We start from the raw sequence: 12323 nt of genomic DNA, 5'->3' as shown, positions 1-12323 counted from the left end.
AGTTTCACTACTGCACCCTTCTTCATTCATCCGCCATTTTTCCCATCCACTTTCTCTCACTCTCTTTCATATTATCCAACGTTAAACTTCTCTCTGTACACCCCTCTTGAACATTCTCTAAAAACTTTTTTCCCTTGTCTTTTTGCATTTTGCTTTGTTTTCTTTTTTTTTTTTTTTCATTTGCTCGTTTCCTGCTGTGCGCAATAGCAGATAACGATTCCTCGGGAAATATCCGTATCGTCAGTGGATAAGGGTCGTACAACCTGCAATCACCGATGAAAATATTCTTTTTTGTTTTTTTTATTTCTTTTTAAAATCCTTTCAATAACTTCCTGAACACAATGCAACGATTTTTTACTTCTTTTTTTTTGTTCATCATTTAATTTTTTGCAAATAAAACCTGGATATTTTATATTGATTTTTTTTTTTTATTGTTTAACAAATTTATATATATATACAAAAATATTATTTTCTACAATAAAAAAGAAAAAATAAATTTAAATAAAAATACAATTATGTGTTTTGTAATAATTTATATATATGCAAAATTAAATTGAAATAAAAACCTACAATTTTATATTATAATTTAAAAAAAAAAAATAAAAAAATCTCGCAAAAAAATAGAACTATTAATGTGAAGGTTTTCTTTAAAGAAAGCTTTCAAGTGACATGGCATCGTATTCACTTTTCAATATGTATAAATAAATAGGTGTGATTAATAAGTTGTCCAGTGTCTTTTGTATATATAAATACCAATGGTGCCACCGGTTGCTGGTATGCGATTGCGCTTTAATAAACAACGCATGCGCTTAAATTATTATTTGTTTTTTTTTAAACTAAAAACAAGGATAGCATAAAATATTATTGTCTTTTCCACTTGCACTTGGAACAACCCCCAACTTGAATATAACATACATACACTCATACATAAATAGAAAACCAACACACACACCCTTATAAATACATAAAATTATTTTATCTTTGTCATATATTTTTTGGTGCATTGTATCAAGCACATACTGTCTTTGTTTCTTGCATTTGCGAATCGACGTCGGGCATCCCCGTTGTCGTTGTCGTCGTCGTTGTCGTTGTCGTCATAGTCGTGTATTCGTTAGGCTTCCTCAACGAATGAAGCCGCGCTACTCGTTCAGTCACAGACCGAGCGCGATACCAACAACACGCAATCCTTTTTTATTTTACTCTTGTTATTCAATTTTTTATTAAATTGATATAATTTATAATAATAATAGTACTGTGATTAAAAATAATAGATATATCAATTGGAATATATATATACTATAAATTAAATAGAAAAATTATATAACAATTATTATAAAAACAATTGTGTTTGTTTATCATCAAATTTTATTAATTTATTTTTGTTTGTTTATATTAAATTTGTATTGTTGATATTATTATTATTATTATTTTGTAAAATTTTAATTAGAGTGATCTAGTCAATTAAAATTTAATATATATATACTATTGGAGTAATATAAAAACTTGTGATATTATTTTATTGAAGTTGAAGTTTTTCAAAGCATGACAAAAACTTAAATGTGATTGTTTGTGAAATATATATATAGATATATTAATATACATCACGTGACTTATTGGAGTTTATTGGAAAATTTTCATTGTTTATTATTTATTCAATCAAAGTGAGTTTAAATAAACCTGATTAAATTAAATATTGATTTGTATACATTTACTTTTTAATGTAGTATATTTATAAAAAAAAAAAACAATGAAAAATTTAGTGAATTGTCATTATAAAATAATGAGTGTGTTGACTCATCAATATATTGATTCATTGTGTTATACAATGTTTGGCCTCTTGAACTTGTAAAATATATATTTATTTATTTTATATTTATTTTTTTCTTATTGTTTTTAAGATTATATATAAAAGTGAATTGAATTTATATTTATATGGAAGAGATTTATTAGGAATTTGATTTATTTTATTGCAATGTTTCAAAAATTTAACAATAATCCAACAATTTTGATTGAATTCAATTCTCGTGGTCCACAGAAATGCTTGTGATATGCTATGAACTATATCAAATACTTGACTGATTCAATATTATTTTTCCATTGTATACAGTATAGTTGTTCACTTGAATCAATAAAAATAAAAAAATAGAAACAATAAAAATAAATGAATCAAATTCAATTAGTGTATATATCGTCGTTTTATTTTATCAATAACATGTTGATAAATTATTCTATTTTTTATTTTTACCAATAGAAGAGAAAAAAATTAAAACATAACTATTTTATATTAGAATAAATATTTAAAATATATATATTAAAATTAATAATTAAAAAAATAAAACAAATAGATAGATATTTATAAATATAGAGTTAAATTAAGATGTATGTATGTTTGAGATTCTTATATACAGACATGTAATTTCCCAAGAGTGTCAACATGAATGTGCCTTTCTTGAATAGATACTGAAGTTGCAAACAAATAAAGTGGAAAAATGTTCCAATAGAATCACAAGTGTTCTTAGAGCTCATCGAGGGTTGTGTTTGTACTTTTTTTTTTTATATATACGATTGCTCAATTCTCAACCACATATTGTAGATGAAAAATGTCGTCTCGTTGTTGACATCAATGATAAGTCTGTCTTCTATCAAAGTTGCACAAGTAGATTGCCGGTTATAGTTGCTACTCGGAAAATATAGAGATGGAAAAAAAAAAAATTAATAAAACTCGGTCGTTTTATATACATTTTATTTTTATGACATTTTATGAATAAAAAATTCAATTTACTTTTTTTGAAAGATATATTTAGATAGATGTACCAAAAAAAAATTTTTAATTATACCACTTGAATATAATTTTTACGTAAAATGTATTTTTGCTCGATTGATTGGTCACATCATGCTAATTATACTGGGCAAGTTATAAATGAATTAATTGAATAGTGTTAGTGTTGTGGTAATGGTTAGATAAAATATATACTAAAATAATTATATATGTGATATGCACTTGGTCGGCATTGCAGCCAAATATAGACTATACACATCTGGTACATTTCGTCAAGTTAAATAACTCATCTTCATATTATTTTATTTAGCAACATTATTAATAAATTTTCATTTTTTTTTTTCTACTTTTTTTAACTTCAAGTGAATATTATATATATAAAAAAAATATCAAAAATAAAACACGGTTACAAAATATTTTCATTGACATTTTTCCATGTATTTACCTTTGAAGCATGAAGGTAGATGGCATAAGGCCAAAAAAAAAAAAAAAACATACCAGCTTTCACTGGAGTTTGCCCGTCACTCTCGTGGGGTTTTTATCCACTTTGATTATTTATTATTATTTTTTTTTTTTTATCATTCGATCCTCTTTTTACTCGGTACTTTTTATCTTTATTTATCTTTATACATCTTTGTATATATTTTTTTTTTGTTTAGTAGAGCTTTACACTGAAATTTGTTGGTGAGAGAATTTTTAATTTAAATTCCTATTCTAGCATGATGATGATAGTGTATCTATATATGCTTATATTTTTTTTCTTTTTATATTCATCCATATTGATTTCGATTTTTATAGATGTATAAAAATGTTTAATTTATTATTTTTATATATAAAATACTTGTGTTTGCAGGCTATAATCAAATTAATCGAATTTAAAAATGCAAAACTTTGTAATAAATTTTATTTTATTTTTCTCTTTTTTATTATGAAAATTTATTTTTTTGTTCTTGATTTTCAAATAGTACGCATAGTTTTTGACTGTTGAAAGTATGAACCTCGAGTGGGCAAATTAATTACTCGAATGGTCGAAAAGTTTTTCCCGGTTGTTGGCAAAGAGAATGAGAAGTGACTAAATAAGACCAAAAAAAAATTCACCGTTTATTAATGAATTTCGAGTGGTCTGCAATCGAATATTTTATCATTATTATTATTGTTATTTTAAACTAGTTTTTCAATTTTTTTTTTTTTTTTTAGCTTTTGTTTAGAGTGTATTGTTTTTTATTTTTTATTTGGCTTTTGTTGTACAATATATTATTTATATATTATTTTTGTTTTTATAAATTATTACTTTGCTATTATATACAGTTGTTTATTTTAATTTTTTTTTTTCATTATTATTATTTGTTGTTGGGCTTTCATTAACATGAAAAAATATAAGGTAGTTTTGTCATTTAAAAAACTTTGCTGTTTTACCTTTTGGCAAAGACGTATAATGTAGTGAAGAGCTTGAAAATATCCTTGGGGCTTAGTCAAGACTATTTTTCTGGGATTTTTCAAATCCCTTGAGGGATTAACACGAAAAAATTTCTATATATAGAAATATATAATATGAAAAAAAACTAGAGTATTTTCCGGCTTTGATATATATTATATATTAGTGTTGAGAAAAATAGCCCAATCCAAGGATTCGAATTGTGAAAAAAATGTGGCCTCTCAACCTACATATTTTTGCTTTTCAATCTTCAAAAAGAAAAAAAAAAAAAAAAAAGTCAAAATAAAAGTCTTGCAAATAAAAGAAATAAGTATATATAAAATATATATTTTTTTTTTCATTATTATATTTACTAAAAATATAAAAAATAAATTTCAATAAAAAATAAATATTTTATTTATATTACAAGTGATTTGATAAAAGATAAAATAAATTTATATTGATGATGTAAAATATCCTGAGGGTAGTTACAAGTATGATAAAAAATATATATAGAGAAAAAAAAAGGGTTACAAGTAAATTGAAAAAAAAAAAGAAGGAGAAAAAGGATGTTCGTCTATTCCATTTGCACCTTTCAATGAGAACATTTATCGAAATTCGATAGCCGAAGGCTCCCTCTTTCTATATAATCGAGTAGGAGAGAAACAAGATCGACATTTTCCTCCCGCTGCGGGTCGTTAATCGTGACACGTTTTCACATCGCGAATTTTGCTTTACCACTCCCTCGTCTTTAAACCTTTTGGCCTTTTCCACCCTTCTCTCTCATTCTCTCATCAATAGTTAACACCATTTGTTCATCTATAATGTATACATATATATAATATTCAACTCACACATTTACAAACTCAACAATGTTAAGCATTACTTCACTTTGCATAAATAACTCACATAGTCCAGATTTTAGTTAATCGATATATAATCCAACCTACCATTATACATACATATTTATTCAATATTTTTTTTATATATATATTATAATTTTTTAAGACATTAAAATACACAATCATTGAGAATAATATAGCAAACTACTGTTTTCATGACGTTCATGTTGGTATTTATATGATAATATATATATGCTCTATATATTATTATATAGTTATATATTTTGGGTATTCAACGAATGGTATAGTAGTTGGAAGACAGATGATAAACATGGCTCTGTGTCAACGCTGCAGGTTGTATCCAAAGTGACATTTCTCTCAGTGTATATGTTTTCATGGTAAAATGTGAGAGTGTATGGCATTGAGTCACTCGTCGTTGGTTATATTGTGGTTGTACGACAGAATAAAGATATATATATTCCATTGCATATATTGCTACTATATTTTGTTAAAAATTTTCCATCTTTCTCTATATTCTCATCATAAAATATATATATTTTTCCTCTTTCGTCTCATCGTCGACTCAAACTATTTTCACTCTATATATATATAAACCTTTTCTTTTGCAAGTTACATCAAACCTCTTCCCTCTTCTCTTCATTGAGGAATCTCTATGCCTTTCTCCCTTTATCTCTTTTGGCTTTCATTGCATCTCCCTTTTATTCTGGTTGGTTACAATGCTTGTTCAAGAGGACTGGAACATAGTGCATCGATTTTAGCACGAAAACCACCCCCTCGTTGGTAGAATCCAAAACCTCCTATTTCACCACGTAATATACCATCGAATTTTCTATCTTTTTTGCTTTATCTCTGTCATTGTCTTTTTTTTTTTTTTTTTACTCTATTTTATTATTATATGAATGTACTTTTTCGTAAACACATTTTGGTTTTATGAATACTCGTTGATGCATCTCGTTAAAATTTTTTAAATCTTGATTTGTTTGTTCTTTAGCTATTTTTTATGATCTATTTGTTTTTTTTTTTTTTTTTTAATAATATAAACTTTTAGATAACTGAAATTAAAGGAAAACAAAAAAATTATACTGAGATGAATGAAAAAATAAAAGGGTGAATATATATACATCATGGTGTTTTGTAAGCTTTTTCATTATTTCAATTGTTTCGATATGTGAAAATAATGACAATAATTATAATAATGAAAAAACCGACATACATTTTTTTTGGCTTAGAGAAATAAAAGGAAAGATATTTTATAGCTTTTTTTTTTTTATTTATACTTTTTAGGCGTCGTATTGTCGAGACAAGGGGTTGCTAAAATGTCGAAGTATCAAAGCTGTGTGATGATTCGTTTCTTTTTTTTTTTTTTTTTTTAATCTACCAAATAAAAAAAATATATATATTTTTCATATAGATAAGAGTAAAGAGAATATATTTTAAGTACTCGTAAAATATATATATACTGTGAATGTTTAGAAAAATAACAAAGTATGCTTTTAAAATTTTTTTTTTTTTTCATACATTAGTATTTTTTAATGTTAAAAAAAAAAAAATTATAATAATGATAATTTTAATGCATTGAAATAATCATTTTTTAAATATAAAGAAAATAAAAATTACATATCATGAATCATAATATTCAGTGAAAGAGATTTTTGTAGTTGAATAAAATTTATAAAAATAAAAAATACACATCGTAAAGTGTAAGGATTCGTGTAACACTCTCGTATGTCATTTATTTTTATTATTTTTAAATTTTTTTTCATATAAAAAAATATAAGTGCACTGGTGTATTGCATTGTTTGGTGGTTGCTAAAAAAAAAAAAGCAAAAAAAAAAATGTATCTGTGGTGGTAAATATCGGTATACTTGTATGGATATATATATACAGGACAAGAGGTTATTCGTTATTGTGTTCATATATATATAAAAGAAAGAAGAAAACACCGTTGTCGACGAATGAGGGTTTTTATAAGAGTGTACTGAGGATGAGATGCTTCTTCCTCTGAGCATTTTTTTTATTACATTTTTTTTTTTTTTATCTTTTATATACACACATACACCCCCGATGTCTGACGCTTCTTTCGTGTCTCAAGTGCCTGAACCCAGAGGACAATATGTGCTTGGTTTGCCACATTTTTACCCTCTTTTGTATCTTTTGCTTTACTCTTTTTTTTTTTTCGCACGGATATATTCCCTAACTCAATTTGAAGGAAGATCAATTTTCCTAAAAATATGAAAATCTAACAAATTCAAAAACAGTTAAGATAAAAATTTTACTTCATTTTTTACCTCAGTATCGTTTTTTTTTTACATTTATTTATTTATTTCAATTTTCCTTTTTTTTTTTTTTATATACATGGAATTGATAAGATATAAATAAATTGAAAAAGCCTAAGTTATATAAATTTGAAAAATTATAATTTTAAAATAGGGTGTATATTCATCAAGATAAAATGCAAATAAAAAATTCATCAATCGATATTTGCCTTATCATATTAGACTTTTAAAATTTTTTTTTTCTATATACAATATTTTTAACTGACGTTGTCTATTCAAGTTACCCTAATTTATATTTAAAAAAGAAAAAATTTTTTTGTATATATATATTTCGAGAAGGGAGACAGAAAAGTCTAATGAGAAAATCCATTAAGCTTTCCTTCTTAATCGTCAACGTGAGGGTTTTTATTTCACCCAAATTTATATCTCAAATATTATAATCGTGGTAAATGTATTTGTGTTTTATTCTGTGTGTGTGTTTGTATGTATTGTTTAATAGAAATAATGTGACCAATGGTAATTGATCATCACTGAGATTTAGCCTACACACAATTTAACTAAATAGGGGTTTTTCAATGCTTGTCAACAGTATACCTACAAAACAAACGACAATTTACAAATTGGATATTCACATGCACCTTTGTTCTTTCATTAAACTTCCGTATTTTGATTTATAACAATAATTTAAATATCACGTTATTAAACTTGATATTATATAAATAATTTACACTTACCAGTGGTTTTATTTATACATCATTAATATTTTTTTACTCATTTTTTATTGTAATATATTGTGATTTTAAAATCCAATCAATTGATCGTTTTATATTTTAATCAATTGCTTGAATTTTTAATCTTTAATTATAATAATTACTAACTCATTATTAAAAGTTGAAATTATATATGTTTAATTTAAATTATTATATTCATTTATTAAAATTTTTTAATTTAAAAATTCTATTGACATATTATTTACAAAGTTTTCAAGTTTATTAATTAAATAACTGTGTTGAAAATATAATTTAATAACAAGATAATGAAAATTTTTAATTTTTAACTTTATGATATTTGAATTTTTTTTTCTTTTCTACATATTGCAATGTATAAATTTCAAGTTTTTATTTGACATAATATATTTGAGCTGTTATTAAATGTCATGATATATATATTTTTAAAATTATATTATTATTAAATTCATGATTTTTTATTGAAGCCATTTAAACATTTTAAATGTTGGAATTTTTCGTTATAATTATTACGGTTAATTCATGAGAATCTTCTGCTGACACTGTAATCTTCTCATTTCTCGAAATTTATTATTATTTTTTCTATTTTTTTATCTATTTTTTTTTTTGATGTTCATTTTCTTTTTCTTTTTTTTTGTGCTTATCCGAGTTTATATGGAACGACGATGAGATGTCAGAGTTAATTCCCGACCTTCATCAACTTGCTATATATTTTTCCAACCCTCATTTTTTAGCGAGTTTTATAAAACTCATTTCATTGTGATGAAAAATATATATCGACAATGAAAATATAAAAATCAAAATAACATTTTTTTTTTTTGTTTTTTTATCATTTAAAAAATAAAATTCAGGTCAAATGTCAATAAGCTGATTGTATAATAATATTTTTATGTGTGTTAGTAATTTTTTTTTCTATTATAAATTGAAGGAATTTAAATAAGCCAATTAGTTAATGAAATTTATCATCCAATCATGCTCTGATTTTATCTGGAACGAAAAAGTATTTGCTCAAACATTTCCTGAAAAAAAATTAAATTAAATATATAAATTTAAAAAAAGAAAAATCATTCAGCTCATTTTATTGTTTTCTAATTTCTTTGCAATTTTTTCTTTTTTTTTAAATTCATGTAGAAAAATTAATAAATTTACAAACTATTTCAACTTGTGTATATTCAAAATTGTTGAAAATAATTTTATTTTTTTTTTTTTAAATTTTATTTTATCCATTTAGTTTTGTGAATAATAGTAAACTTTGACGTTTCGAATTTTCTGACCATGATGAGTTAAATTGATAAGTTTTACTGAAATTTTAGTGGTGGTAAAATAGAGAGCTTTTGAAGGATGTACCAAAAAGTTTTGGCATGTACCAATATAGTCCAAGTATAGTTTTACCGTTGATTTATTTTCTTTTTTTTTTTTTTATTATTTCTTCTAATTTTTTTTCTCTGAAATTTTCTCACTGTAAATTTGCTATCTCACACTTGAGTAAATTTAACAGAGTTTCTCTGTCTCAAGTTCTCTTGGAAATCATGAGTAATAGAGGGCAGAATTGAAAGGGATGAAAGAAAAAAAAATAAATGACGTTAGAGTTTAGCAAGTAACAAAAATTATATAAAAATTTTACAGAAATACACATTGATTTAATAATAATAACATTTTAGATATTACAATGTGATGATGCAACATTGAGTATTTCTTATTTGTTTGTTTGTTCTATGTTTGTTTGTTTGTTTTTTCAAGCAAATATATATACATACAAATATTCACAATTGTACACGGAAAAAAATTTATAGTTTTTATTACTATACTTATAGTAAATTCGGACAGCGACAAAAGTATGGTTGAATTTACTATACAGTATAGTAATAAAAACTATAAATACAATTTTGGTTACCATACCAGTATAGTAAGTATTACTATACTAGTATAGTATATACATGAAAAAACGTTAAAAGTATAGTTACTATTACTATACTGTATCGTAAATATTACCATACTGTATGGTAAATATTATTGTACTGTATTGTAATCATTATTATACTGGTACAGTTCTTTATTTATATAAATAAATTTATTTAATAAAAAAGAAAATTTTTACCAAATAAATCATTTGAATAAGTTGCTTAAAGAAAACAAAAAATAAATTTAAGGCAAGACATTCAAAAATATTTAATAAAATTTGAATTTATTTATAATAAAAAATAACTATAACGGATAATTACTCGAATTTGTAGTTTTTTTTTTTTTTTTTTTCTTTAATTTTCTTAGTTTTATTTATAAATTATCTCAATTTATTATTTGATTACGTAAAAAATTACAAGTGAATTTAGAATTCCGTGTCTCAAAAATTCAACAATATTATTTCATATAAAAACACTGTGCTGAATCATTAAAAAATTTTCTATTTAGATTTAGATAAACAAGCAACCTTATTCGTTTCTAAATTATATAATCTTTATGAATTACCACGAGTCAAAATTACTGAAATTATTATTGAAGTGAAAAAATTATTAAAACTGGAAGCTACTAATATTTGAAATCAGTTAACTAATGAAATATCAAAAACTGATTCTCTATGGAAAAAAAAATTTAAAATTAATATATTTTTTGACATATATCTGAATTACTCAATTACAAAAAAATAAAATAAATCATTTCCGTGCTGGAGGCAATAACTTCTGAATTTATTAACAATATTCATGACAATTGGTTTATTTACCACTGACAAATTTGAAACTGAACAACGTGTTTTGAATTTCGTAAACAAAATAATATATATGTATTTTCTCGTAATGATTTCGTTTAAATTATTCCATCAGAAAAAGGACCATGTTTTTATTTGGTATACATTGTATATCATATTAAAAATTGAAAATAAAATTTGTATTGTAGTAAAAAAAATCAATTGATATTGAATGAGATGAAATTAAATGAGATTTTGTCAGGTAATGCAGTTATTACGTACGTAATAATCTTAAACAATCAGAAAAATTTTATACCTAAGCTGTAGTTATACTTGTATAAAATGTATAGTTTTTTAATGAATATTTTTTATTTTAAAAAGTAAATAAAAAATATATATTTTTTATATTTGATTTAAAAATTTATCAAATCCCATATATTATTAATAATGTTAATTAACATTGTTTTTTCTGAATATTAATATTTATTGAATTTTATCTTCATTGTTATTTAACTAATATTGAATATAAATTTTTTCTTTTCGATAAACTATAATGTTTTACTTTGTTAAAATATTTTTTTATTTTTTAATTAATTTTTTTTTAAAAAAAGCATAAATTTACTATACTGTATGGTAAAAGATACTATAAGTACAGTTAAATTTACTATACCAGTATAGTAAATCTGTATAAAATTTTCTTTTTGTTTTACTATACCGGTATAGTTTTAATTACCATACCAGTATAGTAACCTTAACTATACTTTCTAGTAAATCTAATTATACTTTTGCCGTTGTCCAACTTTACTATAAGTATAGTAAATTTAATCATAAAACATAGTAATAAAAACTATAAATTTTTTTCCGTGTATATTTTACGACAATAGATATATACTTTTGTCACTTGGGAATCATATAACTGAATCACTTTGTGATAAATTTTAGCTATTATATTATTTATACCGTAACTTTCATAAATAAATAAATGAGTCTACAATAAAAATAATAAAACTTGTTTTTTAAAAAAGCAATTTAATTATATTTATCAGTTTTTATAAGTAAAAATTATTTTTAAAATTTAAAAACAATAAAAGTAGTTATTTATACGTTTTGATAAATTTGATTTACACAAGTCTCTTTTTTTCTTGATATTTTACTGATAAATGTTTCACTATATATATATATACCTCCGCAAGATATGCTATACAATCGTCTATTTTTTTTTATTTTTATTTTTATTTCATCTTTTTTTTTATAAATGTATCGCATGAATTACGTCGCCGCATTGAATTTGCTGCCAAATGGACCGCGAATAAATTCATCGATCTGCCCCTCTGACCCTTCTTCTGCCACGTTAAATTTAACCCCCTTGCATTGAAAAAAAGATATCAAAGTAAAAGATGAAGACGAAAAAATATATATCATAATAAAAAATTGTGTAAAAAAGTATTAAGAAAAGAAAAAAAAAAAAGAACTTTTATATACAAAGAAAACCCACAAAGATTTTGTCTCAGCGTAAATTAAAGTTTCTCACTGTCTGTTGGTTTACTGTGACAAAAAAAAAA

General features: G+C 23.6%; 1 protein-coding gene across 2 annotated transcripts in view; it reads left to right on the top strand.

Annotated features, from left to right (window-relative positions):
* The window catches only part of LOC122856020 (RNA-binding protein Musashi homolog Rbp6-like), an 88303-nt gene that overhangs the window by 31738 nt on the left and 44242 nt on the right, over nucleotides 1-12323 (top strand). Inside the window, exon 1 of one of the 2 annotated variants that reach the window (XM_044157776.1) lies at nucleotides 695-1661. The exons of the other annotated variant lie outside the window; for it this stretch is intronic. The gene's annotated coding sequence lies outside the window, so the exon portion shown is untranslated. Of the gene's footprint in view, nucleotides 1-694; nucleotides 1662-12323 lie in introns of those variants that run through there. 2 annotated transcript variants of the gene reach the window in all.

Source organism: Aphidius gifuensis, linkage group LG1 (genome assembly GCF_014905175.1).
Source record: "Aphidius gifuensis isolate YNYX2018 linkage group LG1, ASM1490517v1, whole genome shotgun sequence".
NCBI lineage: Eukaryota > Metazoa > Arthropoda > Insecta > Hymenoptera > Braconidae > Aphidius > Aphidius gifuensis.
Note: the sequence above shows the minus strand (reverse complement) of the source record. Positions and strands in the feature narration are given on the sequence as shown.